Source organism: Lagenorhynchus albirostris, chromosome 20 (assembly GCF_949774975.1).
Source record: "Lagenorhynchus albirostris chromosome 20, mLagAlb1.1, whole genome shotgun sequence".
Taxonomy (NCBI): Eukaryota; Metazoa; Chordata; class Mammalia; order Artiodactyla; family Delphinidae; genus Lagenorhynchus; species Lagenorhynchus albirostris.
The window spans coordinates 24,616,601-24,621,095 of record NC_083114.1 but is presented as its reverse complement, the minus strand read 5'-3'; the positions used below and the strand labels follow the sequence as shown (position 1 = coordinate 24,621,095).

Genomic DNA, 4,495 nt, shown 5'->3' with positions numbered 1-4,495 from the left:
CTCAGGGTGAGTTGGATTATTTTTAATACCTGATAAACATGGTTATAAAATCATCTGAAAACTTACTGTATATATTTTGAACATTATGAAGAGAAACGTAAACCTGATAAAATTTCTTCATGGTTTTTTTTTTTTTTTTTTTTTTTGCGGTACGCGGGCCTCTCACTTTTGTGGCCTCTCCCATTGCAGAGCACATGCTCCGGACGCGCAGGCTCAGCGGCCATGGCTCACGGGCCTAGCCGCTCCGCGGCATGTGGGATCTTCCCGGACCGGGGCACGAACCCGTGTCCGCTGCATCAGCAGGCGGACTCTCAACCACTGCGCCACCAGGGAAGCCCCGATGAGTATTTTTATACATTTACAACTGGTTGGTAAAGGCAAATTGAGGAGCATTATCTTTTCTACTACTTGGATATAAATACCAGATAATTTGACACTTTTTTAAAAAAAATATATATCCTGGAGATTAGAAAGTTATCTGAAACATAAGTAACATATGAGTTAGCACATTTTTTGTTAATAAATGCAAAGCTAAAAATTCCATTCTCAAATTAACCAACATAAAATAGTATTTCCTCTATTACTGACAAGCCACAACAGTCAGATGAAATTATTTTCAAGAATGCTGCTTTGGAAAAAACGCTAGCAGTGAATCCACGGCGGAGCGGACAATTTGAACGCCACCTAGCTGCGGCACGCTGCCAGGGCGCTGCTGACCCTCCCCTGGACGGCAGCCTCTGCCTCCGGACCTGGAAGGCCGAGAAGGAACCGCGGGTCCGCAAGCCTGAGCTCCAGCCATGGGCCCGCGCCGCCGGATCCGCAAGCCCGAAGCCCCAAGGAGGTCGCCCCTGGCCGGGCCCATCCTTAGGCACTTCCTCCCGTCAACTTGCTCGCCGGAGACATAGGGTTCTGAAGGAGATCCGAACTCTTCAGAAGAGCACACACCTGATGTTAAGGAAGAACTCCTTCTGCCGCCTGGCAGCAGAAGTGTTTCTAGTTAATCTCTTTTAGGATGTCTATCTCCTCTCCTTACATACAGGCCGTGTCACTCGCTTCCCGAAGGATGTGCAGCTGGCCAGGAGGATCCGAGGCATTCAGGAAGGGCTCGGCTGAGCTCCTGCCGCCCTTGACTCTGGATACCAGGGATGCTGCCCGTAACCAGGACCAGATCCACGGAGTACAAGGTGCTGCCTGGACTTGCTATCTCTGAGCAGAGTGTGCATGTTGCTTTTGTAATTAGTTTTGTTTAAGTAGAAGACTGCATGGCTTTCCTCTGTAACAGAGGTAATATATGACAGAATCAACACATTGCAAAAGTCCTGAGATTAATTTTCAGATGAAGAGACTCCGAGTTTGACTTCACTTTGCAAATTATTCATAAGACTGATGATTTGGAAGACATCAGATTTTCTAGGTTATGGGAGAAAAGATCTTTCTGTACCATTTAATTTTTTTATTATTTTAGATTTTTCTGTACCATTTAAATTTTTTTACCATAGGTATATTTACTTTTATTTAAAACATAAGGGAAAAAATAAGAGAAGACCACTTCAGCCAGTTGCATGGAAGAGGCTGGCATGTCCAGCATGCAAATCTCTGTCCTTCAGATTGACTTCATCATTAGTGGCAGCAGCAAGTTCCTGTGTGGATTGTGCCTGTCAACAGATTATATAGCTTTTTAAAAACTCAGCTGGGATGAAAATAGGAAATCGTTAAGCTTTGATGGTCTGGCTCCTTCTGGTAAATTCCTATCAAACTCATTCAGAAATTCTAATTTATAGAATTTATTTTATTCTTATTTGCAAATCATAGAAGATGTATCATAATTTATACTGCAGAATTTTTCATTCCAGGACTTTTAAGAGCCTTTTCAATGTTTTTACAGGTAATTTTTATAACTTCCTTGTGGAGACATAATAAAAATAATTATTTAATGAGAAAAAGTTAAAGCAGAGTTACTACTATACAGAGATTATACTGTGTTCTTTGTGTATCAGCATTAAGTTCTTCATCTGGACACTTTGCCAACAGCCACAGTTTAAACAAGAGAATTCAGGAATGTGTTTTTGTCTCCGATGGAATAGAGTATGAGCAGATAAAAATCTTTCCCATTGCTTGTAACTGAAAGCAGTTTAACACATTTCCAGAGAAATGGGAAATGCCGAAGACTTTTAGATATTGTGTGTGGTGAAAATGGTTAGTGAGGGCAGACACTAATAATGATGTGTCAGCCAACTGAATTGAGAGACAAACTAAAGGGAAAAGGACCAAGTTCTGTTGTTTGATAGATTTTAACCCTTTGGAAAAACCTTTTCCTGTTCGACATCAACTTATTTTTATGTAGACATTGGAATAAAGCTTATCTATCTATGAAAAAAAATGCTGCTTTGGAAATTACATGTTTTATTACTTTAATTTCATTATTTTTCATTAAAAACTTTATCTTGAGATAAATATAAATTCACATGCAGTTGTAAGAAACTGTGGACAGATTATGTGTACCTTTCACCAGCTTCTCAAATGCTATCACTTTGTAAAACTATGATGCAATATCACGGCTAGGATACTGACATTGATACAGTCAAGATATAGAACATTCTCATCACCAGAAGGACCCCTTATGTCACCCTTTTATACCTACACCCACTATCCTTTCACTCCCATCCCCTCCTTAGTTCCTGGCAACCCGCAAGCATGTTCCCCATTTCTATAACATTGTCATTTCAAGAATGTTATGTAAATGGAATCATACAATATGTAAATTTTTATGACTGACTTTTCTCATTCATAATAATTTTCCAGAGAATCACCGAGGTTGTTGTTGTGTGTTTCAATATTTTTTTAATTGACTGAGTATTTTTCTGTGGTATGGATGTAGCACAGATTTTTTAACAACTCACGTGCTGAAAAACATCTGGATTGTTCCCAGTTTGGGGCTATTATGAATAAACTACCCCAAACATTTGTATACAGGTTTTAGTATGAACATAAATCTTTATTTCTTTGGGATAAATGCCCAGGAATTAAATTGCTGGATTGTATAGTAGATGCACATTTAGTTAGTTAGTTTTTTTGTTTGTTTTTAAAGAAACTGATATTTTAAAGAAACTGATACTTTGAACTGTGTGAAACTATGAGTCTCTTCCTGTCCAATTTGCCCTTCCTCTTCTCCTTTCACACGTCAGACCTGCATCATGGTGTGAAGGATATCTTGCCATTCTCTATCTCCTCCACTTTATTCTTCTAAAAGTTTACCCATAAGTCTCTTGCACAACTAATTTTGTTTTGATGTCTACTTCTCAAAGGACACAGTGTAACTCAAATTACCTTTAGAATAATTATTTTAATGTAAAAACTAGATCAGTGGAGTAGAACATATTAAACAGTAAAAATGGAAGTATTGAGGATTTGGAACAACATTATGAATGTTGTAAAGTGTCTTAACTTTGATGCAAATTGCTTTAGAGAGTCCAGAAAACACTGGCATAGTATACCTTGCTAAATTTTCCTTAGTAATATTAACATCTATAATAGGAAATTCAGATATTAGTGTGGTTTTAAATATGCCTCAAATCATTTGAACTTCTCTCATCAATAGGTAGGGTCTAATACCTCTACCACTGAATATTGTGTGGCTTCAATGACTTATTTTTTTTAATAAAGAGAACAAGGCAGAAATTCCTAGGTTATAAAAAGCAATAGAAATTTTGCCTGGTTCTTTCTCTCTTGGGATATGTGCCCTGAGCCTGCATGTCAGAAATTCTACTATCCTGCAGCCACTATGCTGGAAAGACCATGTGGAGACACCACATAGAGAGATAAAGAGAAATTCCAGAAGTTCCAGATCCCTCAACCCCAAGTGAGTCTTCACAGCCCAAGCACCAGACACTGATTCTAGCTTCTAACTTTCAAGCCACCCCACCTGATGCCAAATGGATTAGAAATAGGCAGTCTAGACCAAGGCTCCCCTTATTCCTGAGAAGAGAAAATGTTATTGCTTTAAGTTACTAAGTTTAGGGGGCATTTTGTTATGCAATAAGACACTTCTGGAATTGGATTTCTGGGTCCTGCTCTTTTATACTTCGATGTTGAAATAATCTGACCCTTTCCCCAATTCCAGATAGATACATAGTTTTATTTAATTTTTGGATTTATTCTAGTTTAAAGGTAAGGGAATAGCCTTATTTAATATTTGGGAGCAACTGCCTATAATCAGTCCCCTTAGATCCTCACTATAGAATGTGATAAATGTATTTCTTTATGTAATGTTTCAGCAGTAAAAGTGAAGCTAGTAAAAGATGATAAATGTAGCCTGAAAAATGGACTTAACAGATTCACCAATTTGTAGAAATGTATAACCCAGGACCCAGTTTTATTTCATATAATATTCAAAACACAGAATATGGAACTTTGGTATGCTCTTCAGACATGCTGCAATCAATAATATGTGAACGACTGTATTTTCTCAGTAGGAGACTGTGAAGCTCTAACCTAA

The 4,495-nt window shown here is 38.2% G+C and overlaps 1 pseudogene; it reads left to right on the top strand.

Moving 5' to 3' along the window:
• Positions 1 to 797: 797 nt before the first annotated feature.
• On the top strand, positions 798 to 1,113 carry LOC132511821 (histone H3-like centromeric protein A; annotated as a pseudogene).
• The last annotated feature ends 3,382 nt before the right edge of the window (positions 1,114 to 4,495 follow it).